Consider the following 18970-nt stretch of genomic DNA (forward strand, 5'->3'; position numbering starts at 1 on the left):
GACCCAAGACGGGTTTCTCACGGCCACAAATTCATAGAAGGCTATGTTGTTCTTTACGAGTGATCTGGCATTAATAAGAAAGCCAGTCTCACTCGATGATGAAGAGGAGGAAGCCAGATCATTGGACGTGTTGATGTTAACGACTGACTCTGTCAACGGGAACGGATGCTTGGGCAAACAACAGCAAGCAGATGTATCACAAAGGTCCTCCGGAGGGCAGGTGGAATGACATGGTACCCACGGGGGTCGATGAGCTATCATCTCCCTATAGGCATACACAAACCTACCCCTTCTGCAGCCACCTTCCCCCACACAGGTCGGGTCCGGCCCGGTCCCTAGCCCGTCCTAAGCACGGACGGGCGCAGACGGGCTGGACTCTGGCGTGACTCTGGCGCGATTACGGCGCTTCCGCTGCGCGTCAACGCTGCGCGTGTCCATGAGGGAATTTAAGTAGAGCGCTAGCACGTCAGCCGGACGACTAGAGCGCTAAACAAAATGGCGCCCGCAAAGCGTCCCTTCAAGCCCCTGAATATTCCCAAATTGCCGATACACCGCCCTGGAGGGAGACCGCTGAAACCGCGGTGCGTGAAGTCACAATTTAGGTGCAGGTATGAGGAAGTGGGCTAAAACATGAGGGAGGTTAACACACCAAAATAAACATTTTTAATAAAGCAGGCAATTTTAAAATGCACCAAAGGCGCTGAAAGCAAACGCTTGAAAATATGCAAGGTATTAAAGTGAAAAGATGCCAGGCGCTGAGCACAGTAAAAAGTAGCCTTGTCAGTTGGGAAGAGATTGAGAAATGACTTATCTACTCGTGTTAAAACCACTGTTTCCTCTAAGTATTAAACATTCAAATGAATACATGAACTAGAAGCATACTATCATATTGCATACAAAATGCAGCAGATATTGTTGTACAATAATAATCATAAAAAGCATAGGAACTGATCAAGGAATGCTAACAAATACGACCTTTTATGGCCTAAAGCAAAAGGATAAAATATGTAAATGCACAATAAAGGTGGCAACCAGTTAGCACATGATCCAAAATACATATCAGGGTAACACTCTTAAAATCGAAATGCTTGCTTGTGGGTTGACCAAAATGTGACTGACACTTAAATCTAAGTAATAGCTGAAGGAGGCTGGACCAGTGTCCCACTCCATGTATGGTAACAGTGGATTGAACCAGAAAATAATTAAACCTTCAACAAAGCAATGGCTGAAACAGCTTGGTGAGCTCCCCTTTTATATTTTATATTAATATTTTGCATTATTTTCAAAGGCCCTTGCAAACTGCTGAAACTGTCAATAGGCCTGATCTTAAAAGGGGGGAATTACATCCCTGACACAGAAAACATTAGTGCGCATGAGTATGGAGGAGAGAGAAGCTAACTGTTTGTGCAAGTGCAAAGAATGAGAAATATGCTTCAATTAACCCTGTGCCATGATTTAAAGACGACTGTTTTTCATTCAAGGTATTTACCCAAGCATTGAGCTTCATGCCCTCACTTACTGAAATGATTTTAGTGTCACCATATCTTTGGTCATAACTAACCCTGGGCGAACAACTACGCTACGCTTGTGTAGTTTGCGTAGTTTGTGCTACTTTGTGCTACTCGAATTGCACGTAGCACAGTGCAAAAACGCGTAGTATAGCGTAGTTGGCATTTTTTGCTCGCTCGCGGTCCTCAACGTCAAGTTTGCGACTGCGAGCAAGCAAAATGACATCCCGGCGAGACTTTTTCCTTTTTCCTCGTTCGCGATCAGCAACATCAAGTGGCCGATCCCAAGCTTGGAAAATAAACCTCCCGGTGAGATTCTCAACGCGGGGATGACAGGTTTCTCATTGCGAGTGGTTGCGTATGCTAGCGACCGCTCGTGATGAGAAGCTACCAGTCTGCGTTGAGAAAGCTGCCGCTCGAGTAAAAATCTACTCGAGTGGCAGAAAACGACAGCTCGCACTTTGCAAGATGCCGTTTTCAATGATTGCACAGTGCGGACAAGCACCCGGCACTGCACAATCATTGCGAACAGCGCACTACGCAGTTCGCGTAGTGCTACCCGTATCTCACGTAGTGCGAAGTGCACTTTGCATAGCTACGCGTAGCGCTACTACGTGAACTACGCCCAGGGTTAGGTATAACACCGCCCAAGACCAATCTCAACAAGATTTCCATTGTGTAGCTTTACGGTTATGAAAATGTTTAATAGTTAGGGTGTGTGTTACACTTATGGCAGTGATTATCATTAAACAAAGAATGTCATCAGAGTGATTTTAAATGAATAAAACATTTTATTTGCAAAGTCATTTTTCCTAAAAAGTTACCTTTGACAAATACAATAATAAGATGTCTTAGAAAATGATTCATCATGTGAACTTTTTGCACTGTGTCCTCTGTAATATTCTTCAATGCAATGACAGAAATACCCAAAAAAACATAAAATTAAAATAAATAAAATGATAGAGAAAGACGGAGTCAGGTGGGTCATTTGTATGCACCCACTACTAGCTTTCTTATAGACATATGTGAAACTACCACTAATGCATTGAATGCATACTATACTTTTCCATGTATATGAGCATCCAATGGTAATTCAACAGGTGTTATTTTTTCCATGTTTCTTTTTGCGATGTCTGTTTCACAAGTACAATACACACCCATTTTTCTGACCACAGGTTAAAAGGACTAAGATGTAACCTATTAAACTACTGATCGTGAAATGCATTACTTGTGTTGTATTCGAAAGAGTGCAAGGTAGACCGACAGTGTTACAGAGTGCTCATTGCATAGCACAGGTGGGCCAATGAAAGTTGTCTTATCACTTTCTATTCTTTAGAAAGAGATATATAAGCTACCTTGGAGGATGGGGAATATTGAAAACTGACCAGCCCAGGAACAGCAGATTTCTCTTTCAAACAGAAAATTTGGGAGCACAGGGTAACATGTCACTTAGCCTGGTATCTGTCACTGTCCATTTTGAATAGAATGATAAATACTCTGTGCATTACTTATTGCTGAACTGAAAATGAGTATTTATTTAGAATGACAATCATCGGGAAGGGTATCCTGTCATTGAGGGAATACTGTATACAGTTCTCCAGTGAAAAAAGAACCAAGGGGCCTATTTACGAACTTGTACCTGTAACGCAGTGCAGCGCAGTTCAGCACAGCAAGTCAACTTGCTGCGCTGCACTGTATTACAAGGAAAGGGCAGGAATGCACCATATTTAAGTCAATATGGCTCATTTCTGCCCTTCCCCCTGCACGGGGGCGCTTGTGGCAGCCTAGCGCCAATGTAGGCTCCCTTGCACCATGGTGCATGGGTGCCTCCGCTGCGTGCAGCATTGTTTTTGTGCCTGCACAAAAACAATCCTGAGAGGCATTTTACTTTTTCTTTGTATGCTGAAGAATGCAGCACACATACAAAGAGGAAGTGAAAGGGAGAAATACAGATATGCACAGTGGCCTTGCTTGACTTCGTAAATCTCATTTAGGACTTGCGTCGATCGGTGCAAGAGCGGTGCAACTCCACTCATAAATAGGCACCCAAGTCTTTAGAGCTTTCTGAAAGGCTGAATGGTTAGGAGTTAGGTACAGACTGAGCAGCAAGGAATTCCTTTGCTTTGGTGCAAAATATGAGAGGGACAGTTGAGTTGTGTTAGGCATCAGATCCGAGGAACTTAACATTGAACAAGAGAAGATCTGAGAATCCTAAGGGGCTGGTATGGAACCAATTTGTTGTGTAGGTTGGTCGATCAGGTGTTAGCAGATAGCAATATGGGCCATGTTTAGAGTCTTGAAGATGATTCCTTTGATATAGTCAGAGAGTGAAGGGAATTTCTGAAAAGAGAGATGGGGAGAATGAAATGGACGGATACTGAGGCTTCCTCTGCATTTTGTAAGTGACAGATTCCACTGTGCTCAAGAAAGGAAGAAAGTGTACATGCATTTACTTCCCTTTCAGGACCTTTATACGAAAGGGAAGTTAGAAACTAGGCCTACAATCGCTGGAGCTGGAAACATCACCAGATTTTCTTTTTTGTACAGATCCAGAGCCTGTTTTTATGAGGCTGGAACCTTTTCTTCATCTAGTGATTAATTGCAAAATGTATTTAAAGAAGGGATGATAATATGGATTGCCTGATGGGAGATGTAGCTTGGACAAGGATCAAGTGGTGACCTCGATTTAAACAATAGGTCAAGGTATTTAACTTGATCCACTTCCAAGGGTGGAAAGTCAGAAATAACAGATTGTGGATTGACCAGTGAAGGAATGGAAAAATATGTCTGATGTCACTACAAGTTTTAAAGGGGGTCGGACACAGCACTGATTTTGTTACATGTGTGCTGCGGTCCCATGTGTTAAAATCATCCATTTTGATGAGCACCTTCAAAAACAGCAGGTCCATCAATTGCACTTATGAATTAGGAAAACACGTTAAACATTACTAAATGACAAACTTTAATGAAGGAGCACTGACGAATGCGCTGGTATAGATTAGTGACATTATTGAAAATGTTCAGATTGAAAGTATTTACTCTGTCCACTACCATAGCATGCGAACTATAGTACCAGATCTTACTGAAAATGCGAATGCAGTTCTCCAAGAATACAAAGAATTATAATTATATTATTGTATAAATGAAAAGATGCAATAGCAGCCTTTATCACAGTACGCTGGGTTACTTGTGCATGATTTCACTTTCCTTCGCTGGATGCTGAAATCTATTAAAAATATCATCCAATCATTTCTACCAAAGAAGAGATAAATGTCTCGACAAAGTGTTCATGCAGATGATGAAAATGTGTACTGTTTAAATCTCTACTGGAATGTGTAAGTGATTAGGGTTTTTAATAGTAAAAGCCTCCATGCTGTCTCGGTTGTGCTCCTGCATTTAAATGCCACATTTGACAGATGACGGGTATGTTAAATAAAGGAGGGTGGCTTGAATGCTTCAGCCCCCTCTTTTTGTTCTTTTCACTGCTTCTGTTGGTTTTTAATATCATGTTATTAAATGAGTATTTGAGGCACTGGTAGCAATATATCATCTGATGGATTCACTATAAAATATAGGCCCTTCCATGCATCTGACTTCAAGTTTTATGCTAAGAGTTGCTGTAGTCATCATTCAAATGCTGCAAATTTACATGGTAATAAGCTCCAACACATCATATGCAAGCATGCTAACCATAAATTACCGTAGCCAATCTTCTTCATTTTTTACAGTTTATGACTCAAATTGTTCGGTTATGATTGCACTGTTTTTTCCTCTGCTATTTAATGTGGAACAGTACAAGAAAGTGAGTTTCAAGAAATGGCAGTGCGAGCGCATCCGAATTGAGGAACTATGAAATGATCAAAGAATGTAAACATAAGAAATGCTTATTTATGTTGTAACAATCATTGGCAAAGCCAGTAGGTAGGGCTTTAATTTATAATCAAATGCACAGGCATGCAAATATGTACATAGTCTATATGTAGTGTGTGCCTATGTCCTTATGCCTGTACCCTATTTGTTCTACATGCAGTAAATGGCTAAGATGAAGTATGAGGCAAATGCGTGACCCTTTCATGAGAATTTTGAAAACAGATGGTGAAGTTAGTTTATGCGTTTTTGTTTTGTTGCAGATTGAATGGACCTTGAAGCGGGCTATCAAAGGGAGGCTTTATTAGGGGCCATGGTAGCTACCAAGAGAGCAGTTGGTTTAGTCCTTTCATTTCGGTCTGTGTCCATGAGGAGTTATTTTGTTCCAACTACCGTGAATTATGCTGGCATTATGCCATCTGGTTTACTCCAAAAGGGTGCATTGCTGTTGTCAGGGAGGAGGGAGATTAGAAGAGGGTGAGTTAGTGGTGTTGTAGACAGTAGAGGTGGTAGGAATGAAATGGGAATTAACATCACTTAGCGACAACTTCCAGGCGATAGCGACTGGTTTGGGGCCCGCTTTGCATCAGCGATATTTATCGCTAATGACATGCAAAGTGGGCGTACCCAAACTGGTAGCGACTGAAAGAAGTTGCTAACACAGCTATCGCCTATTAGCAATACCAGCGGCACGGTAAAAAAAACGCGCTAACCACGAATAGTGCTAGGATTTTACACCTGGTAAAAACCTGACTTAGCCATAATAGTCAATGGCAGGTGGATTCTACGAGTAAGTCCCCACCTGCCTATCAGCAAGATTTTCCTTAGCGATAGGATTTTTATCGCTGGAAATCTCACGTTGAAGAGGGGATTCGCTGCTATCGCTGGATTTTTATCGCCGTTGGTAACGTTGGTAATACTGCATTATCTCCGGGATAGAATCCAGCGATAGGAGGCGCTTAAAAAAAATCAGCAAGTTGTTGCTAATATGCCCCTATGTACTATATGGTCAAGATATGGAGGATGATATCCAATGATTGACTCAATGACATTCCCCTTTTGAAAAAAGGGTAATGTGTAGCTCATATTTCTGGTAATTGTAACCTGGGATAGTACTCCCCCTATCAATTTAGCATTGGGAGAACAACTGGGTACCATAGGTGAAGCCGATGCTGGCACCATCGACGGCAAACACTGACCCAGAGTCCGTCTGGCACAAGACTGCTAGGTTTAGATACAGTCACCCTTCCCACTCATTTTCCCTGCCATTGTTTACCGGGAATTTGTCCGTCAGGCCCCCAAATGCAGGGTGTAAAGTCCCTGTGCATAGGGCCATTTGTTTTTATGGTCAAAGACTAGAAACACCTGCTTTGGATTTCACTCCACAAACCTTGAATGCAAACTGAGGTTTCTGTGCAAATCAGATTTATGTGAAAAAATCACTCTTGGTGTAAAGTAAGAATGTTTACGTTATTAAATTTTGGAGCAAAATCACATTTAGTTGTTGTTAGGTTAGGTGCAAAATAAATTTTAGGCAGAAACTTCCCCTTGGGGTAAAGTATGAACTCATTTAGGAGCAAAATCACCCTGGGTGCAAAACATGGAGGATTATAACAACACATTTATAAGCAAAATCACATTTAGGTGGAAATTCTCATTAACGTACAAAATTACATTTGGTACAATACTAGCAGTAGAAATGTTAAAGCACTTCTAGGAACACATCTACAAGCATGAATCACACTTAGGGTGATGAGAACGTTTAAATTCAAAATCGTATTCAGGTGTACAATAACCCTCGGTGCAACAACAACAGCATCATAAATATCTGCAGCTGCAAAATCACTCAGTACACAGAAGACAAGCATGATGTAGATGTGAATTACTGCACATCATATGACTGTAATGGACAGCATGTTAAGGTGCAAAATCTCCATTGGTACAACATTGGCATTACAGAGAAAAACATTTAGAATCACAAATCAATTTTAAATGCTAAATCACCATTTTTGCAGCATCAATTATGAGTGCCAGTACTTTTTACATCAAAAAGACTGATTGATCAGGTCTTTAAAGAAAAGGGCCCTACACATAAATGCGCATAATCCCAGAGAAAATGATATAAGAAATTCCACACTGGAAAAGCCACGCAAGACAAGGTTCAAAGTACAAACCGTGAAAGTTTATTTAAAGTTAAGAATCAAACCAGAGGGCAAAAAGATAATAGCCAATTCAAAATGCTCAGAAATCAAATCAATGTAAAGTATCATTGGCAGAGGAAACTGAACTCAAATCAAATTAATAGCCAGCATCAGTTATAATCGACCATATTGCAACTAGAAACCAAAGAGCATTTGCCATTAAGGCTGCTCAGTTACCAGGAGAGAAGGAACACAAAAAGTCTTCAAACTTCCGATCCAGGAAAAGCTTAGTGCAAAGTCTGTCTTCGAGGAGTGCAGGAGAATCGGTGATTCGTCTCCCAAAAGGAGAGTTTTTATGCATGTTTAACCAGAAAAAGCGTAAAGTCACTTTAGTTCAACACAGAAGATACATGTTACCACCCAATATTAAAACAGAAAACACATCACAAGGCAGTATGACTTTTACTGTACATCTGTTGAAAAATCTTGTATTATGTCCTACAACAGAAACAAAGGCACATTGAAAAATATAAACTATTTTTGGTAAAAAGAAGTAGTTTTCAATTGTATATAGTTCTAAATCAGTCATCTCCAGGAATATCAAGAACAACATGAACAGAAATGAATACATTTGAAAAGTGTTAGCGTGCTAGCAGGACCACGTAGTTTACTGAATTCTGTACAATTGAAGCTCCCCCGTACACAGGCAGGGAAAGAGAAAACACAATCACATGCTTTGCTGCTCACACACATTTTAAATGTTCAATTCCAAAACATGCCTAGGCCTAGTTAAGTCAACTTAAAACTTTTTTTATCTTAAAAACAATTTAAGCATCATATTTGAATCTCTCTAAAGTTATTTTAAATACAAAATAAGTAATTGTGGGATCTGCAGCCACGCAAGCACAAATATTCTTCCATTACAAAGGATCTATGCATCCCATTCCCTGCATTGCAATAGGATGCACTCTTTGGCCAGGTAGACTAACATACAATGAGGTTGTAACACTACACTTACCTGATCCAAAATGTGAATGACACTTTCTTCAAATAATGCCTCGAGGAGCTGACCCAAACAGACCAATACCCATCTCTGTTTATGTTTTTGATATTGATTACATGAGCTTTGCAAGACAAACAAACTTTCTATAGTGAGAACGAGAGTTATCCCAGTTAGCTTAATATTAAGCTGTCGCTCAAATCAACACTTCGGGCACATTTTCGATTAATTGTTACGTTAATGGAGACAGAAAATAAAATTGATCATTTTCTCTTGCTTAATGTATCAATATTTAATGCGCCACTGAAAATTCCTGCATGTCAACTGATGTGGTAAGCTTTCATTGTCTCATAAGAATTCCATTCACATTTTAAAATGGTTTACTTTTTACACAGGATTGTGTTTAGTGTTTCACTTTATGTGAAAAAACATTGCAAACAAAACATGGATAAAAGTGATGATATTTCGCAAACGTTGCTATGCCACTGCCTAAGAGAATAGTTGTGTGTGTTAAACTTGTTACCAACTCCAAGTTTAATTCCCAAGCATTTCCACATTACCTACTCTGACATTTTCATTGGTTATACACATAGAAATGCACACACACAAAAAGTGATGGGAGGAGTGCCTGTAATAAGTATAACCACTGGCAATCACTAAAATAGCACCATGCCACCTCAGATTAGACCCAGCCATATGCAAATTAGCCTTGGTCCTCCTCAAATAGGAACAGTACAGCCTGAACTGCCAGTACGCCTCCCAGAATGTCTAACCCTGGATAAATGTAGAAATAGTTTATATATGTTGAGTGATGGGGCTAGCATTTTTCATGTGAGCAAGACTATGGTCAACATGCATCATATTGTGGTTGTTGTGGTGTAATAAATGAATTTTGACCAAATAAACATCCTGGAGTGTCTCATTCATAGCTCTAAGTGTCAAAACAAGAGAGATTGCCCCAAGAGGCTCAGCATTAACAGCTGAGCATCACAGTAAAAAAACATTAATTTGAATATATTTGTGTGTAAATATGTGCATGTATTTATATGTATATGTGTAGATATGGCTTAACCCCTTCGATGCTCATGACGGAACGGTTCCGTCATGAGCATCGGTTGGGCTGTGCTCATGACGGAACCGTTCCGTCATGAGGACAGCCCCCGGGGGAAGCGCTGGCGCTCCCCCCCTTGTGCAGCGATCTTGCCCCCCTTTACGGGGGTGGCAGCGGAAGAGCTTCCGCTGCCACCCCCGAGCCCCCCCCGAGCCCCCCCACGCTTTCTGATGACGTCAGCGCGCACAGCGCGCGCCGGCGTCATCAGGAAGCGTTGGACGCGCTGGAATCCATTTCTTCCAGCGCGTCCAAGGGGGAAGAGGTAGGTTTTCTTGTCCGGTGGGGGCCGCGGCGGTGAAATTTGTAGTATTGAGGCATCGGGGGAGAGGAAAGAGTATTTCCTCTCCCCCGATGTCTCAATACAGGGCATTCCTGCTCCACGATCGCACACAGCGTCGCGATCGTGGAGTAGGGATGCCCCACTAGACACCAGGGATTTGTTTTTTCGAATTTGGGAAGCGACCCCTTAGGCAAGGGTCGCTTCCTTGGGGGAAAAATTTGTCGAAGTCTTTTCTGCCCCCCCTGGGGGCAGATCGGTCCGCTTTCTGCGCGTTTCTGCCCCCAGGGGGGGCAGAAAAGCCCACTAGACACCAGGGATGTTGTTTATGCTATGTAGGAAGCGACCCCTTAGGCAAGGGTCGCTTCCTTGGGGGCAAAATTTTTGGAAGTCTTTTCTGCCCCCCCCTGGGGGCAGATCGGTCCGCTTTCTGCGCGTTTCTGCCCCCAGGGGGGGCAGAAAAGCCCACTAGACACCAGGGATGTCTTTATGCTATGTAGGAAGCGACCCCTTAGGCAAGGGTCGCTTCCTTGGGGGGCCCAATAATTTGAAGACTTTTCTGCCCCCCCTGGGGGCAGATCGGTCTTCTTTCTGCCCGTTTCTGCCCCCAGGGGGGGCAGAAAAGCCCACTAGACACCAGGGATGTCTTTTATGTTATGTAGGAAGTGACCCCTTGGGCAAGGGTCACTTCCTAGGGTGGTAAAATAATTAGAAGACTTTTCTGCCCCCCCTGGGGGCAGATCGGTCGTCTTTCTGCCCGTTTCTGCCCCCAGGGGGGGCAGAAAAGCCCACTAGACACCAGGGATGTCTTTTTCTTTATGTAGGAAGCGACCCCTTGGGCAAGGGTCGCTTCCTTTGCGGCCTAATTATTTAGAATACTTTTCTGCCCCCCCTGGGGGCAGATTGGTCGTCTTTCTGTCCGTTTCTGCTCCTAGGGGGGGGGGCAGAAAAGCCCACTAGACACCAGGGATATAAATATTATTGTAGGAAGCGACCCCTTGGGCAAGGGTCGCTTCCTTGGGCCCCTAAATTTTTTGAAGACTTTTCTGCCCCCTCTGGGGGCAGATCGGTTTTATTTTTTTGCCGTTTCTGCTCTCATTGGGGGCAGAAAAGCCCACTAGACACCAGGGAATTAGTTCAATTAGAAATAGAAGTGACCCCTCGCTTCCAGGGTGCAATTTGTTATATGTATTTGGCTCACCCACCCCGGGACTGAGTAGCCTTTTTTTCCCTGCTGTTTTCTGCCCCACCTGGCACACAAACCGATTGATCATTTGGGTAGTGACATGGCATGTTATAATGTTTATTGTTATATTTTTTGTGATTTCCAATTGTAATGTTTTTTTTGTTTACTTTTTTGTTCTAGGTGAAGGCTTTTCTTCTGTTCACGTTGACGTTGTGGTACTGGTGGTTCTGCTGTTTGTGTAGTTTGGTAAGAGACTGTTTTTTTGTACAATGCAAATGTGTTTGATTTCTCTGCCTGTTTTTTTTTGCAAATGGTGTAATAATAGCAGTATGTTTGGTTTTTGAGTGTCAAAAACTTTTTGCATTGGTGCTCGATGTGTATTTTGTTGTCTTGTGAGTAATTTGTTTTTTTTTCTTCTTTCTAGTTTGATATCGTTGGTCTTTGCTGTGTCACTGCAGAGTTTGTTTCTGGTGAGTGCAGCTGTCTCTTGTAATTGGATGGTATAGTTTTTGAGTACATTGATCTTTGTGATAAAAGGTACACATTTTTTTACTTACTTGGTTTGCACATTGTTGGTTGTTGTTGACTTGTTTGTGCAGTCTTCTATCTTAGTAAGTATAATGGCTAGCCGCAGGATGACTGCTCAGCAGGTTGTTGGTTTGCTGTTTGAGTCTTCCTCTGATATTGGGTCAGAGACTGACTCTGCTTCTGAGGGAGAGGAGGCAGGGGACGATTCTGGCAGTGAGTTTTCTCTCCGTATGGGGTCATCGGATGATGAAGATACTCTTAGTGCGGATGAAGTGCCTGTGTTAGAGGAGGAGACTGATGTGCCGATAGTGCGGCAAGAGGCATCTGGGCTGCAGGCTGGGACTGCAAGGCTTCCCGTTGGTGTAGTGCGGCAAGAGGCATCTGGGCTGCAGGCTGGGGCTGCAAGCCTTTCCGTTGGTGTAGTGCGGCAAGAGACATCTGGGCTGCAGGCTGGGGCTGCAAGGCTTCCCGTTGGTGTAGTGCGGCAAGAGGCATCTGGGCTGCAGGCTGGGGCTGCAAGCCTTTCCGTTGGTGTAGTGCGGCAAGAGACATCTGGGCTGCAGGCTGGGGCTGCAAGTCTTCCCGTTGAAAGTGATGACCTCTGGGTTGCCCCTGGCATGGTGCAGCCGGAATTTCCAGAGTTTACTGGTGTTCCAGGGTCTAGAGTGAATACTGAGAACTTTTTGCCTGTAAATTTTTTTCAGTTGTTTATGGACGATGTGTTTTTGGCAGAGATTGTTGAGCAGACTAATTTGTATGCCGAACAGTTTTTGAGGGACAACAGTGCCAGTCTTAAGCCACACTCTAGAGCTACCTGGTGGACTCCCACAAATGTTGAAGAGATGAAGAAGTTCTTGGGTTTAACTTTTTTGATGGGCTTGCTAAGGAAGCCATCATTGGCTTCATATTGGTCTAGCAGTCCCTTGATGGCAACGTCTAGTTTTCCGGCAGTCATGACTCGTGACAGGTATTTGCTTCTGCTTCGGATGATGCACTTTGTTGATAATGGTTTAGCGTTGCCACGAGATCACCCTGATTGTGACCGTCTTTTTAAGATTAGGCCTGTCCTTGATCACTTTGTTGATAGATTTTCTGAGATTTATGCCCCTGGTAGAGAAATTGCAGTGGATGAGTCTTTGGTGTTGTTCAAGGGCCGCTTGGTTTTTAGGCAATACATTCCTAGTAAGAGGGCACGCTATGGAATAAAGCTGTATATGCTGTGTGACAGTAGGACTGGATATGTCTCTAATTTCAGGGTGTACACCGGTAAGGAATCTAGGTTTAACCTCCCTGGTTGTCCGTCCACTTTTGGAGTGACTGAGAAAATTGTTTGGGAACTTGGTAGAGGATTTTTTAACAAAGGCCACCATTTATATGTAGATAACTTCTACACTGGTGTGCGGTTGTTCAGGGAATTGGCCAAAGTGGACACTTTTGCTTGTGGCACAATCCGCTGTAACCGTAAAGGTTTTCCAAAAGAACTTGTTTGTCAAAAGCTTGTGCGGGGACAGTGCAGTGTGTTGCGTTGCCAGGAGCTTCTTGCTGTGAAGTTTACAGACAGGAGAGATGTCTACATGCTGACTTCCATCCATGATGAAAGCACTGCACCTGTGACTGTTTGGGGTCAGGTCGCTGAAGTGCGCAAACCTGTGTGCGTTTTATACTATAATAGGCACATGGGTGGTGTTGACAGAGTAGATCAGAGGTTGGAACCTTACGCTGCTCTTCGTAAGGCTTACATTTGGTACAAGAAGTTGGCTATCCATCTTTTCCACTTGGCAATGTTTAATGCTTTTGTTGTGTTCCAGGATTCTTGCCCTGAGTCAAAGATGACTTTTGCTAAGTTTCAGGAGTCTGTAATAGGCAGCCTTGTTGTAGTGGAACAGGCAAGTGTTCCTAGAGTTGGACTGGTGGAGGATGTTGCTAGATTGAAAGAACGCCACTTTCCAGATCACATTCCTCCCACACCCGCAAAAGATTTTCCCAGTAGGAGATGTAGAGTCTGTTGGCGAAGAGGTTTGCGGAAGGAGAGTCGTATGTACTGCCCCGATTGTCCCTCTCATCCTGCACTGTGTCTCCCTGCTTGTTTCAGAGCGTACCACACGCGAAAAAACTTTTGGGAACATTCATGAGTGGTAAAGTGAACTGGCTGGTCTGTATTCTTTGGAAAATATGATTCTGTTTCAAGGTTGGTGTTAGTGCAATGTATTTAGTTGCTGATTTTCTGTTAGAAGATTTGTATCTATTTGCAATTTGTTTGTGTTTTTATTTTTTTCTAAAAAAATCCAAAATGTGATGGCGGTGTGTGTAGGCTTGCGCTTGGCTGTTGGTGTGTGTGGACTGGCACTTGGTTGGTGGTGTGCGTGGAATGGTGCTTGGCTGACGGTGTGCGTGGACTGGCGGTGTGCATGGACTGGCGGTGTGCGTGGACTGGTGCGTGGCTGGTGGTGTGCGTGGAATGGTGCTTGGCTGGCGGTGTGCGTGGAATGGTGCTTGGCTGGCGGTGTGCGTGGAATGGTGCTTGGCTGGTGGTGTGCGTGGACTGGTACTTGGCTGGCGGTGTGTGTGGACTGGTGGTGTGTGCGGACTGGTGTTTGGCTGGTGGTGTCCGTGGACTGGAGCTTGGCTGGTGGTGTCCGTGGACTGGAGCTTGTCTGGTGGTGTGTGTGGACTGGAGCTTGGCTGGCGGTGTGCGTGGAATGGTGCTTGGCTGGCGGTGTGCGTGGACTGGTACTTGGCTGGCGGTGTGCGTGGACTGGTAGTGTGTGCGGACTGGTGCTTGTCTGGTGGTGTCCGTGGACTGGAGCTTGGCTGGCGGTGTAGGTGGATTGGCGATTGGCTGCCGGTGTGCCTGGACTGGCGATTGGATGGCGGTGTGCCTGGACTGGCGCTTGGCTAGCGGTGTGCGTGGACTGGCGTTTGGCTAGCGGTGTGTGTCGACTGGTGCTTGGCTGGCTGTGTGTGAGTAGTGACTTTCTGCTGGTCACTACACACACTGCTAGCTGAGTGCCACTCCACGCAATCCTTCAGCCTGTGTAGTTGCTGTGTCTGGATTGTGGGCGTGTGAAAGTGATGGGCCCTTGAATGGCGCTGTGTGCTGGTGTGAGTTTTGTTATGTGATGGGCCCGCGGCTGGCGGTGTGAATGGTTTTGTATGTCTCACACGTATGAAAGGTGTATGAATGGCCTGTAAAGAGGTTGGTGCCTTGTCGTGGCTTTACAGCTCACGAGCTGTGAGTCAATGGTTCAGTTTCTTGCCCTTTCAATTATTACCAGTGCATTTCATGTTTTGTGAAATCACTTGGTAATACAATTTTATCTACTGAACCATCACTCACCCTCGTGCCAAATCCAACCAGTATGTGTGTGTGCTTGCGGGTTAGATGGCTGTGCAGTAATATTTGTCTTTCTGAAGCAGGGTGTACCTTGTCCCTTTTTGGTGATTTTTGTACTGTGTTGCTTTTGTACCTGGTGGTGCGAATGGTCTTGTTTGTATCACGTATGAAAGGTGTGTGAATGGCCTGTAAAGTGGTTGGTGCCTTGACGTGGCTTTACAGCTCACGAGCTGCAAGTCATTGGTTTGGTTTTTTGTGAATTTAATTATTGACAGTGCATTTCATTTTTGTGAAATCTCTTGTTAATAAAATTTAATACACTGAACCATGACTCGCCCTCGTGCCAAATCCAACCAGTATGTGTGTGTGTTTGAGGAATAGATGGTTGTGCAGGAATCTTTGTCTTTAGTTTCTCTGCCAAGGTACACTTTCCATGTAAGAATAACCCACCAACTGTAGATATTGTCGAAAACCCTTGGGAGTTCATGGTGATGTCTCTCTAGTGATTTGAAAAATATTTTTTATCCCCATTGTCCTGTAAACCTCAAACTGTCTGCCACATTTTCTTTGCAGTATTATTCCTAAATTCTCACGCTGTAGTAACAATAGTTAATCTGGTTTTGCAAGGGGGGTTACTTTGGTTTTTTGCCCAGGGCTCGGCGGCCATCTAGGGAAACCTTTCAAACCCACGCATTTCTGAAAACTAGACACCCGGCGGCTTCCAGGGAGGTATGGCTTGCGTGGATCCCCCAACGTTTCCTTACCCAGAATCCCCTGCAAACCTAAATTTTTGCCCAAAAAATCACTTTTTTCACACATTTTGGGGTGGGAAAGTAGTGGCATCACCGGGCTCACACAAATTTACCACCACCCAGCGTTCCCCCAGGTCTCCCGGTAAAAATGGTGCCTCACTTGTGTGGGAGGCCCAAGTACCCGCGGCAGGCAAGGGCCTAAAACGCAGTGAGGTGACATCAAGATGGCCTATCGCCAAACCACCTGGTTTTTCAAGGGGGGTCTCTTTGGTTTTTGGCCTGGTGCGTGGCGGCCATCTAGGGAAACCTACCAAACCCAGGCATTTCTGAAAACTAGACACCCGGCGGCTTCCAGGGAGGTATGGCTTGCGTGGATCCCCCAACGTTTCCTTACCCAGAATCCCCTGCAAACCTCATTTTTTGCTCAAAAAATCACTTTTTTCACACATTTTGGGGTGGGAAAGTAGTGGCATCACCGGGCTCACACAAATTTACCACCACCCAGCGTTCCCCCAGGTCTCCCGGTAAAAATAAGGCCTCACTTGTGTGGGAGGCCCAAGTACCCGCGGCAGGCAAGGGCCCCAAACGTAGTGAGGCGACATCAAAATGGCCTATCGCCAAACCACCTGGTTTTGCAAGGGGGGTCACTTTGGTTTTTGGCCCGGTGCGCGGCGGCCATCTAGGGAAACCTACCAAACCCAGGCATTTTTGAAAACTAGACACCCGGCGGCTTCCAGGGAGGTATGGCTTGCGTGGATCCCCCAACGTTTCCTTACCCAGAATCCCCTGCAAACCTCATTTTTTGCTCAAAAAATCACTTTTTTCACACATTTTGGGGTGGGAAAGTAGTGGCATCACCGGGCTCACACAAATTTACCACCACCCAGCGTTCCCCCAGGTCTCCCGGTAAAAATGGTGCCTCACTTGTGTGGGAGGCCCAAGTACCCGCGGCAGGCAAGGGCCCCAAACGTAGTGAGGCGACATCAAAATGGCCTATCGCCAAACCACCTGGTTTTGCAAGGGGGGTCACGTTGGTTTTTGGCCCGGTGCGCGGCGGCCATCTAGGGAAACCTACCAAACCCAGGCATTTTTGAAAACTAGACACCCGGCGGCTTCCAGGGAGGTATGGCTTGCGTGGATCCCCCAACGTTTCCTTACCCAGAATCCCCTGCAAACCTCATTTTTTGCTCAAAAAATCACTTTTTTCACACATTTTGGGGTGGGAAAGTAGTGGCTTCACCGGGCTCACACAAATTTACCACCACCCAGCGTTCCCGCAGGTCTCCCGGTAAAAATGGTGCCTCACTTGTGTGGGAGGCCCAAGTACCCGCGGCAGGCAAGGGCCCCAAACGTAGTGAGGCGACATCAAAATGGCCTATCGCCAAACCACCTGGTTTTGCAAGGGGGGTCACTTTGGTTTTTGGCCCGGTGCGCGGCGGCCATCTAGGGAAACCTACCAAACCCAGGCATTTTTGAAAACTAGACACCCGGCGGCTTCCAGGGAGGTATGGCTTGCGTGGATCCCCCAACGTTTCCTTACCCAGAATCCCCTGCAAACCTCATTTTTTGCTCAAAAAATCACTTTTTTCACACATTTTGTGGTGGGAAAGTAGTGGCATCACCGGGCTCACACAAATTTACCACCACCCAGCGTTCCCCCAGGTCTACCGGTAAAAATGGTGCCTCACTTGTGTGGGAGGCCCAAGTACCCGCGGCAGGCAAGGGCCCCAAACGTAGTGAGGCGACATCAAAATGGCCTATCGCCAAACCACCTGGTTTTGCAAGGGGGGTCACTTTGGTTTTTGGCCCGGTGCGCGGCGGCCATCTAGGGAAACCTACCAAACCCAGGCATTTTTGAAAACTAGACACCCGGCGGCTTCCAGGGAGGTATGGCTTGCGTGGATCCCCCAACGTTTCCTTACCCAGAATCCCCTGCAAACCTCATTTTGTGCTCAAAAAATCACTTTTTTCACACATTTTGGGGTGGGAAAGTAGTGGCTTCCCGGGCTCACACAAATTTACCACCACCCAGCGTTCCCCCAGGTCTCCCGGTAAAAATGGTGCCTCACTTGTGTGGGAGGCCCAAGTACCCGCGGCAGGCAAGGGCCCCAAACGTAGTGAGGCGACATCAAAATGGCCTATCGCCAAACCACCTGGTTTTGCAAGGGGGGTCACTTTGGTTTTTGGCCCGGTGCGCGGCGGCCATCTAGGGAAACCTACCAAACCCAGGCATTTTTGAAAACTAGACACCCGGCGGCTTCCAGGGAGGTATGGCTTGCGTGGATCCCCCAACGTTTCCTTACCCAGAATCCCCTGCAAACCTCATTTTTTGCTCAAAAAATCACTTTTTTCACACATTTTGGGGTGGGAAAGTAGTGGCTTCACCGGGCTCACACAAATTTACCACCACCCAGCGTTCCCCCAGGTCTCCCGGTAAAAATGGTGCCTCACTTGTGTGGGAGGCCCAAGTACCCGCGGCAGGCAAGGACAACAAACGTAGTGAGGCGACATTTGGGATAGGCAATGTTGATGTCGCCTCACTACGTTTGTTGTCCTTGCCTGCCGCGGGTACTTGGGCCTCCCACACAAGTGAGGCACCATTTTTACCGGGAGACCTGGGGGAACGCTGGGTGGTGGTAAATTTGTGTGAGCCCGGTGATGCCACTACTTTCCCACCCCAAAATGTGTGAAAAAAGTGATTTTTTGAGCAAAAAATGAGGTTTGCAGGGGATTCTGGGTAAGGAAACGTTGGGGGATCCACGCAAGCCATACCTCCCTGGAAGCCGCCGGGTGTCTAGTTTTCAGAAATGCCTGGGTTTGGTAGGTTTCCCTAGATGGCCGCCGCGCACCGGGCCAAAAACCAAAGTGACCCCCCTTGCAAAACCAGGTGGTTTGGCGATAGGCCATTTTGAGGTCCCCTCACTACGTTTGGGGCCCTTGCCTGCCGCGGGTACTTGGGCCTCCCACACAAGTGAGGCACCATTTTTACCGGGAGACCTGGGGGAACGCTGGGTGGTGGTAAATTTGTGTGAGCCCGGTGATGCCACTACTTTCCCACCCCAAAATGTGTGAAAAAAGTGATTTTTTGAGCAAACATTGAGGTTTGCAGGGGATTCTGGGTAAGGAAACGTTGGGGGATCCACGCAAGCCATACCTCCCTGGAAGCCGCCGGGTGTCTAGTTTTCAAAAATGCCTGGGTTTGGTAGGTTTCCCTAGATGGCCGCCGCGCACCGGGCCAAAAACCAAAGTGACCCCCCTTGCAAAAC

This window comes from Triturus cristatus, chromosome 6 (genome assembly GCF_964204655.1).
Source record: "Triturus cristatus chromosome 6, aTriCri1.1, whole genome shotgun sequence".
Lineage (NCBI taxonomy): Eukaryota > Metazoa > Chordata > Amphibia > Caudata > Salamandridae > Triturus > Triturus cristatus.